Below are 20,907 nucleotides of genomic sequence, written 5' to 3'. Positions count from 1 at the left end.
ATAAGGCGTCCAGCTCAAGACGTTAAAGAAGCACTACTAGGAGGCAACCTAGTACCTTTTAAATCTCTGCTTGTTATTTGATCACCTTTGTTTCTCAAGTCATAGTAGGACACACCTAGTTGCTCATGATCCTAGGAACTTAAATAAAACAAGCACAACCTCAGAAGGTAGTCATACCTCACAAAATATATGTATGTGTGTTTAGGTAGTGAAAATACCTTAGATATGCATGTATATAGCAAAAATACCTCACAAAATATATGTATGTATGTTTAGGTACCAAGATACCTTGGATATGCATGTATATAGCAAAAATACCTCACAAAAATATACACATGTTTAGGTAGCAAAATACCTCATGAAAAAAAAACAAAAAACAAAAACAAAAACAAAAACAAACAAGAACAAAAAATATATCTTTCATCTGAAAAGCCAACATGCTTTTGAGAAGAGATAACTTCCAGCTTTTCTTTGGAAAAAAATTCACTAATCATAACCAGTTTTTGAAAGAAAATGTGGGTAATACACCTGAAGGGTGAATGCTGTGAAAATTTTCCCGAACACCCAAAATGGACTTTGATGAATGCATGAATTGATAAAAGAAGATATTTTGGAAACATTGGGTTGACTTAAATAGGGAAAATGAATCTTGAGCCCTAGTATCACATGACCATAAAAACTTGATGTTTGAGTGTCCACATGGGTGCATGCATGACCAGTTCTGCATAAAATTTCCTAATCATTATTGTTGCATGTGTATCATGGAAATAATGTGGGGCATCCCCTTTATCCCCGAACCGCTGGCCAAACCCTGACATATATCATGTTCAGCCGTTCTACAAGCCTTGAGCCAAAATCCCAACTTACCATAAACCTTGACCCAGGGTGAGAATGTCAATCCTTGCCCAAGGAAGAAAACAAAAAAGAAAATTCCCAATCAAAGAAAGGGAGAAAGCAAAAAAGGAAGAAAATTCCCAATCGAAGAGTGGGAGAAAGCAAAAAAGAAAGAAAATTTCCAATCAAAAAGTGGGAGAAAAGCAAAAAAAAAAAAGAAAATTCCCGATCAAGGATTGGAAGAAAACAGAAGAAATATGCAGAACGGCTTTTGGACCAGACAATATCTGAACAAAACAAAATTGTCACCAAGTAAAAAAAAAAAAAGAAAGGAAACCATGACCTAAAGTGGCCCTCTCCCTTTGATTTCCAACCAAAATCCTGTGCGTCAGTGACTTATTCGCCTCACACTAAACAAAAACAAGGAAAAGGCCAAAAACACTCAAAGCCAAATTTCCCACCAAGAAAACAAACCATTCCCAAGAAAAAGTCCTATTGATCCATGATCACGCATGTAATCTTTGATTTGATAGGAAATGATTTGCAAAATCAAGTCATGACATATCTATGGTTCGGAATTAGGATAAAACACTTACCTGTGTGAGATTGATACACTTTGAGTGATTTTCTTCTATTTTTGTTGAACCAGTGCTTCCTCTAAATGGTCATTTAGAAACGAAATGCTAACATCCAAAATCTCATTTACGGTTATGAGAAAATTTCATCAGCATACTCTCCTTCCCCGATAGACACATTGTTTTTCATCCAAAAAGCATATGTTGCTCTGATCAGTTGGAAGTTTTGTCTCTTTACTAAAGCATGTTCGCATTTTAGTGAAGAAAACATCGAGACTATTTTTAGTCTCACAGTTATCAAGAACTACGTAGGTTTGAGTTCCTCATCACAAATTGAGGATACGTAGGAGCAAAAGCCCTACTTTTGTCGACCACCCCACCTTTTGTTACCGTGACCCAAGAGTCCGGTGGCATGCGAAGCCACATGACCATGGGATCCCCAGATTCATATTCTTTTTATGTTTCATCCTTTATCATTTACATGTTATTTTATTTCTATGACTTGAGGGACTAACGTTTGTTTTTGTTGTTTCGATTGTCATTTTTTTGTGCATACATTTTGTTTGGACTGTTGCGTTAGTGCTTACTTCGTTATTGTCGATAATGTTTGTTGAAATTCTAGAACTGTGTAGAGTTTTCATTTAGGAACGTCGTCCTAAAATAAAACGAACAAACATCATGAACACCAAGAATAGAAAACGAAAGAGGCGTTGTGAACAAAAGTCATATCTGTATATAAAGAAAGGAAAAGAGTTTTTGTATATAAAAAGTGTATGAAAAGATTTTGTGTGTATAAATAATGTGTGAAAAGAAATTCTTGTGTGTGAGCAATGAGTGTATATAAAGAAAATTTTTGTATAAAAAACGAGTGTATGTTGAAAAAGGGAAAAGAAATCTTTGAAAAGGAATAGAGGTTTTGTATAGACCATGTTGATATAAAGAGAAAGAGTTTTTTTTTTAAATGCGTGTATACAGAAAAAAGCTTTTCGTGTATAGGAATGTAGGTGTACAGAGAAAAAGCTTGTCTCATAGATAGCGATGAATGTGTAGTTTTTGCAAACATGCATAAGAAAAATGAAACAAAAAGGAAAGAGAAAGAAAGACCTCGAAGGTCGGCATGTTATGGTCATAGGAACCACAAATCATTCGTAGAGAGCAAACATATCTTTTGGAAACAAGAAGTTGACGCTAAGAGTTTATTTTCCAAAATAACCGAGATAAGAATGGATGAATTCGTTGAACCAATGAAAGAACATAATTTGGAAACGTTGGGTCTACTTGCGTAAATCCCAAGCCTTAGTATCATAATGCCATAAGCTGGATGCTTGAGTGCCCACCTAGCTGTATGCATGACTAATTTTGCACGTTGTTTCCAAATCATCATTGTTACGCGCGCCTCGTGGAAATAATATGGGAGTTTAACTCGAAACCGACACCCTGACACATGAATTTTTTTTGCCCCAAATATCAAAATCGTGCACGCACGGTGAAAAGACCATGTTAAGACACAACCTTAAGCTACCTTGAATAACGAATGATAAAACTCGAATTCCCAATCAAAGATAAAAAAAGAGGAGAGAAAGAAATGAAAAGGAAGAAATGAAAAGGAAGAAATGAAAAGAAAGAAATGAAAAGGAAGAAATGAAAAGGAAGAAACGAAAAGAAAGAAATGAAAAGGAAGAAATGAAAAGAAAGAAAAGAAAAGGAAAAGAAGGATTCCCGATCAAAGATCGGAAGAAAGTAAAAAGGAAAAAGATCGGAGGAAAACAGAATAGTTCCTGATCAATAAAGGAAACCAAGAAAGAGAACAGAAGGTCTTCGGACCAGATAAATTTTTGGCGAGGTAAATGACCGCCGGCAAAGGGAAAACCCATTTTGAAGTGGTTCTTCCTTTTGAAGTGGTTATCCAAAAACCAATGTTAACATGATATCGTTAACATTGGTTTTGTATTAACCAATTTAGTCAACATCGGTTTTTAAAAAACCGATGTTGATATACATTAATTAAAACCCAAAACTCTTTTTTCCCTCGAGCGCTTAGTATCGCAAACATAGCCTTCCTCTTCTCCCTTTCACCTGCAAGACCTGTGACCGCCATTTGTGACCTGTGACCGCTATCTCCTCGTTACCATCGTCACCGTTCACGACTGCCATTGGGGTTTGTGACCACCGCGAAGTGGAGCATCCTCCGTTGGAGTCCGACATCAATGCAAGGTACGTGTTTTGCTTCTTTTCTCATTTTTGTGAGCTTTTGCAAACCCTTTTCACCTGAGAGCTCTATCTCAACTCCGCCGTTCGCGGGTGGCACCATGATAGGGACTTTTGTTTGTGTTCCACAAACCCTTTTCACCTAAGTGCTTGTGGCCAGTCTCGCTCCCACTCACGGCCAGCCTCGCTCTACGTGGCCACTCTCGTAAGGTTAGTGTTCGTTTTCGATCTGGATGCATGTTTTGTTCATTGTGGAGTTCTTTTCTTTTTCCGCCTTTTTTTTGGTTGTTTGCTATCTACAATTTTCGTTGGAATGTGAATACATAAGGAGAAAATGGTAGTGAACCTTTCTGACTTTTGATCATGAAAAAGCAGAGGCACCACTTGCAAAACTGATTCCAGAAAACCTCTTTTGTGTTCTTTCACCACCACCACCACTCCTGCATGAAAAACTTAGCAAGGAGTTGATGTTCTCTTTGGGTCCACAAGTCACCCAACGAAGAACCCCAGACATCTCAAGAACAAGGTAATTTCCACTGTTGTTGGTGCAGCTAGCTCCACAAGTGAAAGTGCACACCAATGAAAAGAGATGGAAAGAAAGGATGAAAATTAAAGCTTATGAGAATGACTAAACTTGTGTTAGTAAAACTATGATGAGGTCTGATTTTGTTTCTGAGGCTATCAAAAACTTTAGAACCTGTCCAAAGATTTAGAGGAAATTGTGACTGTAATCCTATAGCCAACATATGTCAAAATGTATGGACAATGGCCTTGTAATCCTTAATGTGATTAACTTGGGATCAACATGTTTGTCTCTAGTGCACGACCCACTTAAGTCTCGGCCACTATTTTATTTTTAGGCAGAATTTTGTGTTTTTTTATAGTGGCCACAGAAAAAGGGCAACCTTACATTACATTTTACGTATGTGGTCCTATCTTTTGCTTTTGCTTGCGTAGTTGTAGAATGGATGGCTTAAATGTCTTTGTAATTGTTTTTGTAAGCATTACTTGTATAGTTGTAGAACTATTTGATTTATACCAGCAAGCTAATAGAGAGCACAAGCCAGATTGCAGCAACATATATTCACTAAAATACTCATACCAACACATAACTTGAATGTCAACTTGATCTCTCAAGATACATAAAAATTGGCCATTAAAACTGAGAAACTAAAGCTTGCTTTTATTAATAGCTACTAATAACCTGCTACAATTCTTCAATCCTGTAGAGAAAAAGATAATAGACACTAGTTTCTCCAAACCAAATACAACTTATACAACAAGATAAAGAAAATAGATTGGCCTACTCAGTCATATTACTAACAGTTAGAGCACCATTGCTAGTTTTAACATGTTAAGAGTCTTATGAGTTTTCCTTGCATTGCCTAGTGAGGCGATGAGCAGCAGTAACAACAGCTTCAACAACTGCTGCTGAGGCAATGCCCACTGTTAAAGGCAATATCTTGCAATAAAAAAAGAATGGGCTACTCGAGGTAATGACTATTATGGACTAGAAGCCAATCTAGAAAAGAGCTACAGGTACATGTCTATAAGAGTCATACAAGTAGAAATGGACTAATTATGTGGTAGAATCTAGCAGACCCAAAAGGAATGTGGTAGCACCATAGAAATGGACTGATTATGTCTTACAAGTAGATATATTATTGAGTTGGTTCTAGAAAGAATTAATTAGAATTCTAATAGGAAGGATCTATTATGTATAGACAGAATGGGCAGATGGCTATATATTGCATTTTATCAATTAATGAGAATTAAGTCCATTTCTATCTAATTACTCTTTCTTCTTTAGTAGGCCTATTCTGTCCTCAAATTCAAAATCCATTACACATCATGGCGTTCACCCAAAATATCCATAACATGAAGCTTAATTAATATGTTGATGTTGTCTTTCAATTTGCATAATCAACAATGTTGCTTCTACTCAACCCAGATGTTATGATCTGCTTAAGTATAAGTAGATCACAAAGGGGGGGGGGGGGGGGGGGGGGAGAGGTCCTAGGCTCCTAGCATTTTATTTTCTAGGAAATGACAAAGAAGAAAATGTTATTTTCAAGTACTAAAGATGATACAGTGTAAGCTGGCTTTTTGCCACTACTTGCTTTTTGCCACTATCTATTTGGCAACTGCGTAGAGTGTTGTGTGTCTTGTTTTTTGTGTATTGTTATTAAGAAGTCAGTGTGTCAAATAATCAATTTCTTTGGAATAGTAAGTCTCTTTCCAATCCTGAATGAGAATTGAGAACACATTTTCAGTCACTTTGAAGTTTCTTATTATATATGAAAACTGGGAACTAATAGCTACGTGATTAAGAAAATTGTATAATTCTGCTTAGCAAATTTGCTTCTGAAATGTTTTATCATGAAATTTCTAATAACTAGTGCAGCTACTTTATAATTGTAATTGTAATGAAAATAATTTTCGTGTTAAACAGTTAAGATGCTCAGCTCAGATTAACTAGTCTAATAATTTACCTTTATATATATATATTTTTTTGTATGCCTTGGCCGATATCATATATTTTGCAGTTACGCTCCTCATTTCGTTTTAGTGTCCACTGTAGTTGAATACTTGATGAGGTTGTTTGTATTATTAATGGCTTGGGCTGCTTGGCTATATATATTTATCATTCCGTAATAGTTTTGAAGATATGTTATTTTCTATATCCTCTTTATCCTTCTTATTAGTTTATTCTTTTTCTCCAGGAAATTAAAGTTCTTAGCAATCTAAAACATTCAAACATCGTACAGTATTTTGGCAGTGAAATAGTAAGCAATCTCCTACTTCATAATTAGCTGCTCAAGATTAATAATCATTATTTTGTAACAGCCTTAAAACCTTAACATATGTGCTTGTAGGTTGAGGACCGTTTTTATATTTATCTGGAATATGTTCATCCTGGTTCAATTAATAAATATGCATGTGATCATTGTGGTGCCATAACAAAATCTGTCATTCGGAATTTCACTCGCCATATTCTCTCAGTCTGGGTTGGCTTATTTACATAGCAAAAAACAATTCATAGGTACATTCACAAGCTTGAAGTGCTTTACAATAACTTGAACTCAAAATCTTTTGAATGATACATACGCAACTACTTCATTTTTGTTGGAAAAATGATTATGTTTTCTAGAATTTTTAGTTCATTTTAGATTTGGAACATTTTGTCATATGTTTAATTCATTATTGGATCTATTTATTGTACCAATTTGGTTTACATGTGAATTATTGTGAACCGAGCTTTGTTGCTGCAACAATGTCATAAAAGCTTTATATTGTTGAGAAGTCAATCTCATTTCAGCATTATGTGTATCTTGACATTGTTCTAGAACAACACTATCTCCTTCTTCCGTCGACACATTCATGTTGTTGATGCTTGAGCCTTGAGGCTTATAGAGCTTATGTCTAGGAGGGTAACCATGTCTAGCAATGATTTAAGAGTGAGGGTCTGCCCTTCGCATAGTGATGTAGGCCTAAAACAGGCATTTATAGAAAGGCTAAATCTTTTTGGCATATATTTTTAAAAGGAAATCATAGGACTTGTTTTCTGTGAGACTAAAAATGTAAGCTATAATTTGTCTTTGGATTATATAAAATTCAAATTCGAAGATGGAAAGCTCATCAAATTGAGAGTCACACTCATGTTACTAAGAGAGGAGAAAAGTAATTTCAATGTTTTTTTCTTCACTTACCTTGTTACTATTGCTATGTTGTTTGTTCACTTCATTTGTTATATGCTGCTAAAGTCTAGTATTTGGTAAAATATATCTTCTTTCTGATGGAAGAATAAGTTAACAGCGCAAACTGCAATTAACCTATCATCTAACTAATTTTCTTCTTTTCTTTTGGCATAAACACCCTTAGACAAATGTTGAAGTAAATTTTGAGGAATTTTCCAACCTTTCCATATGCCTTACATTTTGCAAGACATTCTGCAATAAAAAGCTAGTAGTATCCAGAATTTATGCTTTGAAGTAATATACATTATCATTTTCATTTTCATTTGGGAAATACAACAATGCTCTTAATTTGATTGTGAATTCATACAGGCATACACTGTCAAACCTAACCTATTGGAACATGGAAAACCTCTAGAGAAAATTGGCACTATGACAGTTATAGATAGCATTGCTCCAAACTTACTTACCATTGACAATGATATGCCCTCAAGAGCTTGACTAGAAAGAAAGATGTGGCCAAAATTTTAAAGTTCACCCGGAGCAGCAGGGTTTACATAGTAAATTTGTCCATAGTTATATACTATGAGCATGAATTACTAAAATGTAAATAATAGACCTAAAGAACAAAAGTTACTAAAATGTAAGTTAGCTTCATGTCTAAGCTTCATTTCGTCTAACCTAGGTCTGTGTTGTTTTGGTTAACCCTAGGTACATTTCGTGGTGACCTAATCAAGGTACGAGGAAAGCTTCAAGTCTCTGCGCCATTGTTTTAGATCTCACTGCCATTGTCACAGTTTGGGTTCTAGGTAAGCTTGGTCTCTTTTTCATTTCTAGTTTAGTTAGGAAACATCTTCAAGTTGTCTTTGTTAAGAGTTTGATTTTTCTAGCAATCTATTACTAGTTTGGTTTGTTGCAACCCAACCTAGATATATGAGCATGTTTAGATCGACTAGTGTAGCTGAAAATTTGGACATTAAAAGTTCATCTATACGATGCTTCTTTCCACTCTCTTTTAACTTTGTATACATATTGATGGTCTAAGCTTAACTGTAAAAGACCATGGATGACACTGTAAAAGACCATTTGAAATTTCCTGCTCATGAAATCACTAAAATCTTTAAAGCCATTTCATGCATATACTTGGGGCGAAGTCTCTTTGATAAATCTGGCATAAATTAAAAAAAAAATGAAAGAAAAGGGTAGTTCCCAATGCAACATTCCAATGACTTTTTCTTTTCAAAATACAAATGGACAAAAATGCCCTAGTGAGTTAGCCTAGGCAGAGTTCAGTCCCCACCACAAGGCCCTTCATTTCCCTCCAAAAATTTGTTTTTCGCTAACAAAATAATGAATTGCCTTCCAATTCAATCACCTGAGTTGTGGGGTCAGTAAGTGCTTGCAGCAACTACCTTTGCTTTGTTTAATTGATTTTTTTTTTAACCTTGGTTTGGTGTTGTGAGAGGTACACTCGACACTGTAAAATAGTTTTACCAATCCTAAACCCTGGAACTACTATGACAGCAACTTGTGGATCTGATTCCACTTCTAAATAGAGGAAGATTTCATCATTTGAACTTTCCATGTACACATCAGAGAATCTGCACCCTTTCCCTACTTGGAAGATTGAAGCCTGAGGCTCATAGGAGAAGGCCAAGCAGTGTAGAAGCCACACCCTCTTGTGGCTAGGACTTAATCCTGTTATATGAAGATTATCAAGAATGGATAGTTGGCCACTTTGATTTAATCTATTCTTGATTGCCTTGTTTTGCCTATTAGCTTCCTCCAACTTCTCCTCATGAAAAATTATGTTGGAATCCTTGAGACTCACCTGTGACTCCAACTTCTTCCCCTTCATCTCGTAGGTTTTGATCACACCCTGCAATTCCTTGGATTCGGCCTCGAGTATTGCAGTCTTGGGTGAAGGATCAAACTGTTTCTTCAAGTAACATTGCTTTAGCTCAGATAAGTTCTTCAACTCAGACACTAGCAATTGATCAGGGCTTCAATGCCATCAGGGTCAAAAGGTGACTGAGCATATTGCAACTCAGCATATGCAACTTTAATAGTTGAAATGCTAGCAAAAACCTTTGCCAAAAGAGCTTCATTGGCCTCTGTCTCTTGAAGGTCTTCATCATCATCTTCATTGAATGAATCAGACCAATTTAGTATAGTCTTACTCTTACCAGTGTTCCCTTCATCCTTGAGATTTGCATCAGATATAATCTCAACCATTGCGATTATCAATATTAGTATAGAGTACACTGCATTCACTTTAGAGGGTCAAATCCAACGGTAAAAAGTAAAAACCCAGTTTCTCACTACCCAGCATACACTGTGTCCATATAATTACTGAGTAAAATGCTTAAATCTAAAATAACATTCAAAACACCCCATTGTTATAATGATCTCGTACAAACTAAATCAAACCCCAAATTCCACACTAAGGAAAGAAACAGCAAGTAACCACTCAAGATCCACGACATTATCAAACACCAAAACCAAACAAGGAAAAAACCAATGACATCACATTTGTTCCTCCAAACCAACCACCATCAGTAAATGTTGATTAGACTCCCCCACAACCATCCAAGATTCCCTTGTGCCTAAACTAAACCCCAAATCAATCCACCTCAAGAAACCTCTACAGATCCACCTTCTACTAATCTCATAATTGTTCCATCAACCAAAAATTAATGAATAAATATTTAAATAAGACTAGTGGTAGAAGGATAAAAGAGGAACACCATGATTTAAAAAGAAAAACTAAAAACACCAAAAGCAAAATCAATATTTCTCACATCTTAAAGACACTCCAAATCAATATTGGATTCATGCTTTCATATTAATATCTTTATTACTTTAAGTTGACTGATTGTCACACATTGATATTAGTTTTTCAATTAATAATTATACAGGTGGTGATTGAATTATTTATTGGATTCTTGCTTTCATATTAATATTTTTATTACTTGTTCATTGTCATTAATGACAATTGATATATGCTATACAAATTGTGTTCATGATGAGTGAACCTTAGATTCCCGTTTGAGACTAAATGCAATGATTCTGGCGGACAGTTTGCATTAATCATTGTATTCAATCTTGAATCGTTCGTTTGGACAGTTTGGGGAGATTGATATTTTTATGAGAGATTCATGCGTTAAGGCTAACATTATTTTGTTGAATTTGATGAAATTTCGGTACAATGCATTTCTAGTTATTCTCTGAGTGCATACTTGATTATCGAGAAATTAATTTCACCAATTTCATGTCGTGTACTTGGATACCAATGCGAAATGCTGTCGAAATTTTGTCAAATTTAACAAAATAGAATTAACCCTGATGTATGAAGCTACCATAAAAGACAGTCTTCCCGAATGGGATAGGGCCACACCTATAATAAAAAAGTGAAATTTTCATGCATCGAATAACTTTGTGAGTATCACGGAGTTATTACTTAGATGGATCGAAGTTGGATGAATGAAAGTCGCATCAACCCAGAATATGAGGAAAGCGTCGAGCGGTTCTTACAATTTGCTTCAGAAAGAGGTCGACCAGATGAAGATGGAAAATATTATTGTCCTTGCATCAATTTTTTGAACGGAAGACAACAAATACTGGACAACATACGGGAGCATATGTTGTGTGATGGAATTAAGAGAAATTATACGACGTGGATATGGCATGGTAAAATAACAGACATATAGAGTGGGCCCCAATCCGAACCGTTTGATGAAGAAATGGGAGATCGCTTGGAGGATATGATTCGTGACCTTGGACAAGAGTCTTTTTAGGAAGCACATACCCCTATGTATGAAGGATTGCAGAGTGACTCAAAGAAGCCTTTTGTATCCGGGGTGCAAGAATTCCTTGACGCTGTTGCCGGTGGTGTTAAGTCTGGTTAATGTCAAGGCTAGATATAGGTGGAGTGACAAAAACTTTACTTCACTGCTTCTAGTAGTGCACGATCTGCTTCCAAAGGAAAACACGTTGCCTAAAAGCTACTATTAGGCTAAGAAGATACTGTGTCCAATGGGTATGGAGTATCAAAAGATTCATGCTTGCCCTAATGATTGCATACTGTACATGCATGAATTTGAAGAAATGTCCAAATGCCCTAGGTGTGGGGCGTCACGGTACAAGGTGAAGGATGATGAGGACTGCAGTTCTGATGAAAACTCAAAGAAGGTGTTGTGGTATCTTCCCATCATTCCAAGGTTTAAGCATCTTTTTGCTAATGAGGACGACGCAAAAGATCTTACCTGACATGCAAATGGGAGAAACTATGATGGAATGGTCCGTCATCCAACTGATTGCTCCAAGTGGAAGAAGATTGATGGTTTGTATCCGGATTTCAGCAAAGAGGCAAGAAATCTTAGGCTTGGACTAGCCAGTGAAGGAATGAATCCATATGGCAATTTAAGTACTCAGCACAGTTCATGGCCAGTTCTACTAGTAATTTACAATTTGCCTCCTTGGTTGTGCATGAAGCGAAAATACATGATGTTGTCTATGATGATATTGGACCCAAGACAGCCAGGAAATGACATTGATGTTTATCTAAGTCTGTTGATTGAAGACCTGAGAAAGTTGTGGGACGAAGGGGTTTTAGTGTTTGATGGGTTTCACAAGGAGACTTTTCAAATGCCTGCAATGCTTTTTTGTGTCATTAATGACTTTCCAGCATATGGGAATCTGAGCAGTTACAGTGTTAAGGGTCATCATGCATGCCGCATCTGTGAAGAAGACACAAGCTACATACAATTGAAACATGGTAGAAAAATAGTGTACATTAGGCATCGCCGTTTTCTAAAACCTCATCACCCTTACAGACGATTGAAAAAAGCTTTTAATGGAAGTCATGAGCATGAAATTGCGTTGATACCGTTGACTGGTGAGCAGGTCTTCCAGCGGGTTCAACACCTGAATACTGTATTTGGAAAGACCCAAAAGAAGGATAAAAGTAAGAGTTGCATCTGAAAGAAGAGGTCCATTTTCTTTGATCTTTCGTACTGGTCTGATCTAGATGTTAGACATTGTATTAATGTTATGCATGTGGAGAAAAATGTATGTGACAATGTCATTGGGACGCTTGTTAACATTCAGGGCAAGACAAAAGATGGTTTGAATACCCGTCAAGATCAAGCTGACATGGGTATACGATCGCAATTGCATCCAAGGTCTGATGGGAAAAAAATATACTTGCCTTCAACTTGTCATACTTTGTCCAGAAAGGAGAAGATAAGTTTTTCTTAGTGTCTGTGTCGGGTCAAAGTCCCACAAGGATACTCTTCAAATATTAAGAGCCTTGTGCAGTTGAAGGAGCTTAAGCCAGTAGGGTTAAAGTCCCACGATTGTCACGTGTTGGTGCAACAATTGTTAGCTGTGGCCATATGAGACATTTTGCCTAGCAAAGTCAGGTTAGCCATAACTTGCCTCTGTTTTTTCTTCCATGCCATATGTAGCAAAGTCCTTGATCCTGTCAAGTTTGATGACCTGGAAAATGAGGCCGCAATTATACTATGCTAGTTAGAGATGTATTTTCCTCCTGCTTTCTTTGACATCATGATTCACTTAATTGTTCATTTGGTCAGAGAAATCAAATGTTGTGGTCATGTTTATTTGCAGTGGATGTACCCGGTTGAGCGATACATGAAGATCTTAAAAGGGTATACAAAGAATCTACATTATCCAGAAGCATTTATTGTTGAAAGGTACATTGCAGAAGAAGCCATTGAATTTTGTTCAAACTACATTGAAAAGGCTAAACTTGTTGGCCTTCCTGAGTCTCGCCATGACGACAGAGTGGGCGGTAAGGGTTCAAGAGGACTGCATGTTATCACTCCAAGTGTAGAAGATTTGTTACAAGCTCACTTGTATGTGTTGAACAATAGTAATGAAGTTTTGCCATACATACTTCAGCATGAAGCTTTAGTCAAACAAAATAATCCAAAAATATCAAAGAACTGGGTGTTGAAAAAGCATAACAAGACTTTCTCTAATTGGTTTAGAGATACAATCTTTGCTGATGAAAATGCTTCATAAACATTAAGAAAGTTAGCAGATGGGCCTAAAAGAAATGTTATAACTTGGCAAGGATACAACATAAACAAGTATTCCTTTTACACAAAAGCACAAGACAACAAAAGTACAATGCAAAACAGTGGGGTCACCCTAAAGGCTGAATCTCAACACTTCGCAAGTGTGCATGATGACAGTCCCTGTGTAGCTTCCATCCCTTACTTTGGGTTCATTGATGAAATTTGGGAGCTTAACTATGTCAAATTTACTATATGTGTTTTCAAATGTAAATGGGTTGATAACAACACTGGTGTGCGGACCGATGATGTAGGATTTATGTTGGTAGACTTAAAGAAACTAGGTTACCACAATGACCCTTTCATCATGGAAAAATAAGCTAAACAAGTATTTTATGTGCAAGACTCTTGTGATGAAAGGTGGTGTGTGGTTCTACACGGGAAAACAATTGGTGTTAATGTAGAAGATGATGATTCATACATGGACACTTATGTTAGTCCTTTGTCCACACAAATCACTCCTAATGTCGTCAGAGAAGAAGAAGCTGACGACGTTCATGCTAATCGTAATGATCATGATGAAGGAGAATTAATTAACATCGTCTAATGTAATTTTCTAATTATGTATGTCATTTCAGTAAATTGATTTACATAACTCATACTGTGGTTTTTGATAATGTTAACTAAATCAAGTTTTTCTCTTTACAGGACCATGACTACTCCACCTGCCTCGCCTCCTCCTCCTCCTCCTTCTCCTACAGTAGCATCAGTTTCTTCGTCCACCCAGAAGCGGACACACAAAGCGACACGGCTACGATCCTTGGCCACTAGACCACCTGGGGCAGAGAAACCAGTGGTCAACGCCGATCCTGTGACCGGCAAGGCTGACAGTCCCCACAAGAAGAAATTAAGAACATATTTAGGGATTGTCGCTCATGATAAGGTCGACGTCACATACAACATCTGGAAGGAAGTCCCTACTACTTAGAAGGATTTGATATGGGAGGATATTCAGGTATTTTAGTTTTCTTTTTTCATTTTCTTTAGTAGCCAAAATTTATAATTTACTAACAATAAAACCTAATTTATTGTTTGTTAGGAGGAATTTGAAATCCCTGAAACTTCAGACTGTGGGCGAGTGGTGGAGGCAATTTAAATTTGATTTTACCAGGAAATGGGCACCTGCAGTTGACAAGGACGGTGTGGACGACATTGTGTGTGAAAAATACAACATCAGCAAGGAGAAATAGGCCCAGTTTTGTCAGACCCACAGAGATCCCTCGTGGGAGGTATGTACTTTGTAATTTGAATTTTTTTCCACTAAAAATTCAGTTCTTATAATAGATTGTAGTATTCTTTTGTTCATTAATGTTTGATTTTTGCAAGATGTGCGGAAAAAAACACAGGCCATCCAGAAGCAAAACACTGCCCCCGACATGTTGTCTCGTGGGGGTTATGATTATTTAGAATAAAAGCTCATGGCTGAGAAGACAAAGAAAAAACTAGAGGAATCTCCTCAGTCAGGAAGCATTAATGGTGTCATTAACCCTCCATCTCCCATCAGACGACACGTGAAGTGGAAGATGACCCGCACCAAGAAAACTGGGTAGATGACGCTTGAGGCCACAAAGGAAATCGCTGAGAAGATTGTAAGTCAAATGTAAATTAAGAATTATAGTTATGTTTGTTTATTCTGTGAATGCCTTGGACAAATATATGTGTTATGTACAATATTGTTTGAAGGAGCAGGCGTCACAGGGTTCGTTTGTCCCTCATGGACGTCAGGATGTTCTGACTGCTGTCATTGGGTGACCAGAACACCCTGGCCGTGTGCGTGCTACTGGAGCCAATGTCACCATCAAGCAATACTTCAGATCAGCTCCACAAAGCTCCCACAATTCCTCCTTCATCCCTCCCAAAGAACTCGAGCAGCTCACTCAACAAATCAGGGACCAGTTGGAGGAGTCGATCATAGAAAAAGTGACTCGGCAGCTGATGGCATCCTTCAACCAGATGCAGTCCCAACATCAATCACAAATGCAACCATAGGGACTTGCATTGCCTCCGGAGCCTGAGGTTGGTCCTTCAACTGCTCATGTTAGCACCAAGGGGAGTTGTGTTAATCCCTCACCGACCGATCCAAAGATGGGTGACTCAGACAAATGCGGGCTGTACATCGAAGAAAATCTTTCTTGCCTAGTTGCCCTAGGAAGAATTTATGAGGGATCCACAATTGTTCACAACATCCTTTTGTTGCATGGCCAGGTGAAGGTTGGTGTTAAGGAGGTTAAAGATGAAGAGGCTCTCGTTCCTGTACCCACTGATGAGGTTCAACTAGTGGGGCAGGCATTGAACACCTTCCTTGCTTGGTCGACACATCTCATGAAGCGTGTATCAAAACATGTATTTTACTCTGATTATATGCTTCTTTTTTTTCAATTATTTTGTTCACTGTAATTAAATTATGTTATTTCACTATGTTTGATAAACAGGCAGCTGTGTCTCCAGCAAAGCCTCCAGATAGGCCAGATCCTGAGGTCGATGATCCCTTGTATCTGATGACATTGACCATCCCATAGCTTTTCTTAAAGCCTCTCCAGGTTATGTGGGATGCTACCGTGTTCGGGGTGTTTAATCCAGACTTCCCATTGTACATCAAGCATGAAGATCTCTCCGAAATTGCACAAGGTGGTCAATATTTCAGCATATCTGTTATACAGTTGTGGATTCTGTAAGTCAATTTAGATTATTGTTAATTACCTAAGTTTTTGTTTTAAATTCATACATAATTAACTTTGTCTTAACAACAACAGGCATCTGACTGAGACAAGTATGCGAGCGGGGAATTCCGATGTGTATGGATTCCTCGAGCCACAGTCCATTAAGAGATCTGGGCAATCGTAGTTTGAATCAGAAAGTTACATCAAGAGTTGGATGCAGAGTTCAAAACGCGATGTCTACCTTGGAGCCTACCTGAATGGGTAAGTTAAACAAAACAACTAAATTTAAATAATGTATAATACTATAATAACCCATATTCGTCTCCACTGCAGCGGGCACTGGCAAATGGTCGTCATTCTGCCTAAGGAAAACCTTGTTGTCTAGTTTTGTTCCTTGCATAACAGGCCAACCAACTACCTTAAAGGAATAATTAACAGGTCAGTGTTGTCTTCAATACATTTGCATTAGCATAACTGAACAACATCAATATTTTAATGTTCCTCGCATTCAACAGTGCTTTGAAAGGACTTGATGATACTCCACAGCCTGAATCCAAGGCTGGTGCTAGGTGGATTGTTGTTAAGGTACGTGATTTAAATAAAAAAAATCTACTTATATATGCTGCTTATGTGTGTGTACACTAATTGAAGTTAACGTTTAATTAATATTCAAATTTCATTATGTATTTAGTGTAATAGACCAAAAGGAAGCACTGAGTGCGGCTATTGCGTCATGCACTGGATGTCCACGATAATCTTAGGAACTTTCAAGAATAATTGGAAAACTATAATTGTTTATTTCAAACAAAGTTTATTTTCTTGTCATTGATATTACATTATTAACTTATGTTTTATTTGATCATGCAATATTTTAACGATGTTAGACCATTAGAACCAGAGAGATTGAAGGTGCTTCGCATCCAGTGGGCACAATTTTATCTCAAAGTTAGGATGTTAAGGAACTTAGGATGTTAGGAAATTATTTCATTTTAGGTTACTTAATTAGTTTACTACCTTGTTTTACATTTTCGCCAATTGCTATGTCATTTGAACATTGAATATTCTCTATTAATTAATAAATCATTTATTCATAGTTATCAATTGATAGTTAAATATAGCTTTCTGCTAAAAACTGTTTGAAAGCAGAATGCAAATGATATATGCTGTGATCTGTGGTCTGATTTCAATTTTATAGGTTAAATTTTGGATTTTTGTAAAAACATAAAGTGTATTTAAAAAAAAACTAAAAACAACATCGATTTTCGTAGAAAACCGATGTTAAGTTACACAAACAACATCGATTTTTCAAAAAAACCAATGTTAACATACAACTTAACATCAGTTCCTCAAAAAACCAATGTTGTTTACGTAACATAACATCAGTTTTCGTAAAAAAATGATGTTAATTTATAGATTAACATCAATTTTTGTTTAAAAACTGATGTTAACCTATAAACATTTAACATCGGTTTTCGTAAAAAATCGATGTTAATATTCAAAATGTTAACATCGATTTTGTATAAAAACCGATGTTAATTTATAGATTAACATAAGTTTTTGTTTAAAAACTTATGTTAACCTATAAACATTTAACATCGGTTTTGTATAAGTTAACGTTTAACATTTAACATTTAACATCGGTTTTGTATAAGTTAACGTTTCTAACTTAACATCGATTTTTATACAAAATCGATGTTAATCTATAAGTTAACATCGATTTTGTGGAAAAACCGATGTCAACTATCAACATTCATACACTTTTTTTGGTGTAATTTTTATTATATAACATTGGTTATTTAGATAACCGATGTTGTCAATTTTACGTTAACATCGGTTTTGGAAAACCGATGTTAACGATTATACTTTCAGCATCGTTACTTTCAACATCGGTTAAAAATTGATATAGAAAGTCCTAAATAACCGATGTAGAAGGTGTATTTTCTAATAGTATATAATAAGGACCACATAGAGTAATTCTTTTTGTTAACATACTATTGATGTAAAATATTTACATACTTTGTGATTACAAACCTTTGTTGGAAAAACTAGCTAACCACCTTTAGTGGAGTCTTCATTCTTAGTTATAATTTTTTTCATCTACAAGATCCGAACCATATACTTTACTTAAGAAGATTGATCTTAGTTTCACTTGAACCAACGACTTGTTGGTATAATAAAATAATAATTATCAATCTTTCTATTTATATAATTACTAAATACATTTTATATTCCTAAGATATTAATTACATTATTTTTATTAATATTTTTTTAAAAAAATAAGAGAATTCATTAAAAAAATTAAGGGTATATCTTTTTAGTCCTTAAAAGTGTGAGATGGTGACAAATTCATTCTTGAAATATGAAAAATTTAAATAAATTTTTTAATGTAAAAAAATACGAAAAATTAATTTTGTTGTTAAATTTGTGAGACCATTGTCATCAAGTTGCAATCTTTAAAGACCAATTTGATATTAAGTTGTAAAATTTATGGGCCAATTTATTATTAAATTATCTAGAGAACTAAGCTATCATACTTCTAACAAATTTAGAGATAAAAAATTAAAATTTTTATTTTAAAAACTAATTTATTACTGCCTTACACTTTCAAAAGATTAAAATAAATATTTATCATAAAATGAATTAATAAGTGAATATAGCATTGCTTTACATAAAATAATTACGGTGAGATAGTGAAAACCGACACCCAAAATCGATAATTCAGGAAAGATGGCTGACAGGTTCAGCAGTTGGTGGAAATCACTATAAAGCCATGACGTAATTAACAAGAAAATGGCAGAAGATATTTTTTCTATTAAAACCATGGGTCCAAAGTGGCCAGAATTTCAACAAAGTTTCTCCGCAACAAATTAAAGACATGTTATGGGTCAGCCGGTAAGAGGTTAAATTTGATATATGAAGGTGTGTTTTGGCCAATGTAAGTGTTATATATATATTTTAAAATGTATAAACGTAGAAATAATGTGAGCTAGCGTAGGTTCACGGGTGGCTAATTATGAAAGTCTTCATTCCTTTTCTTTTATTAATTAAATGCTAATTAATAAATAATAAGTTGTTTTTTCTGACTAATAGTTACTTTATTTTAGGGCATTGCAGAAATATAAAATATAATTTCAAAATATACTTAAAATAAATATTTAAAACTATATATAAGGGGAAAAGTGGTCAGAAAAAAAAAAGAAAAAAGAAAGAAAGACCAAATCACACAAGTAAAGGGAAAAAATTGAAGCTCTTTATATTAATTATTTATAGGCATAAAACTTGTGTCATAGAGAAAAGTTGACAGATTCATATCTATTCTAAAAATAGTAGAATAATGATAAGATGATTAATAACTAAAATGTTAAAATAATACTAAAGTTGGTAGTAAAATATAAGAAATCCAAAGAAAATATGAACATATACAGTAAGCAACCAAGAGAAACAAAAAGCTATATAATATGGAATATCTAATGTATTAAACTTTTCTTAAAATGATTTTCTTACCAAATCCTCATGTTGTGTTAAAAGGACATTGATTTAAGAAATTTCCTTGACAGTAGAACATCGACACCACCATTTGCTGACAATGTCATAAAATCATTATAACTCTTTATTAGGAACAAAAAGCACGGCAAAATTGGTTAGTTGACTTAGTTCCACCCTAAGTCTACTAAAAAAAAGGTCCTTGATTAAATGTGAGTTTAGTTGAACGAAGCTCGTATCTAAACAGGCTGTAGACCAACGATTATCAAATACTCCATAATTAGGTGCTCAATTGAAAGCAGTCCATTACGAGGAGAGGAGATGTTGAGAACGTGGGAGGGGGCATTACTAAAAAAATAATTTTTTAAGATACCTATGCTACGACCATTAGATAGGAAATCGATTTAGAAAGTGATACGGTGATATTTTTATAATTGTTATAAAAAAAATTACATTTTACGATGCACATTCTAAGACGGTTATTAAAAACCACCTTAGAATGTTATATGTAATAAAGTTTATGACGGATTTTATTAAAAAACCGTCATAAATGAAAAAAAAAAAAAACAAAAGCACGCAACAAAACCTCTCACCTGTCGCATTCAAGCCCTAGCCTTCGTCTTTCTTACAATTTGAACCCTAGACCCTCTTGCTTGTTCTATGATTGAACACTTTGACATTCAAGCAACGTACCCCCTCTTCGTTGTTCTTCCATTCAACCCAATGACGTGGATGACTCTTCTTACTTCCCGGCTCGAAGTTTCTTTGAATCAAGGAGTGACAGTTCGTGAAGAGCAGGGCTTTTCCACGATCCTTACAGGTTAGTCACTTACTTAGTTAGGTTAAGCATTTTTTAGGCGATTTAAGCTTCGTGTAGTGTTGAAGAGATGTCGCGGGTACGATATAAGCTTGTTTTAGTGCTGATGTTTGGTAATGGTGGTTGTAGGGAAGACAGGGTCATCAATGAGTTCTTTGTGAATAACAACTGCTACATTGTTGACTTGGCTGCAAACGAGTCAGTGGTTATTTCTTAATTTTATCTGTTTGATGCCTTGTTAAGGTTTGGATTATTTGAAACATATATGTAATAAAAATATCAATATTTAAAAACATTAAACTAGGGTTTCAGTTGGGAAAAAAAAGGAATATACAAAATTGGATTAGATGTATAGTTCCTAAGGGAAATTTGCTGGTACCTTTTAAGAGCTAGACCTTGAAACAACCTAAGTTGGTATTCAATAGCTTGTGGTTCTCCTCTTTGGTATGTTGTGTTTGTGTTAGGTGCTCATTCTATTCCTTTTCCTTATTGATTCATTGTCAAATTATTGGCCAGTAACTTTTTGGAATATTT

At 35.5% G+C, this 20,907-nt stretch overlaps 1 pseudogene; it reads right to left on the bottom strand.

The window, feature by feature from the left end:
- Window positions 1-3,978: 3,978 nt before the first annotated feature.
- Window positions 3,979-9,547, bottom strand: LOC114420391 (annotated as a pseudogene).
- Between the last annotated feature and the right edge of the window lie 11,360 nt (window positions 9,548-20,907).

This window comes from Glycine soja, chromosome 7 (genome assembly GCF_004193775.1).
Source record: "Glycine soja cultivar W05 chromosome 7, ASM419377v2, whole genome shotgun sequence".
Taxonomy (NCBI): Eukaryota; Viridiplantae; Streptophyta; class Magnoliopsida; order Fabales; family Fabaceae; genus Glycine; species Glycine soja.
This window is presented reverse-complemented; position numbering and strand designations above follow the sequence as displayed.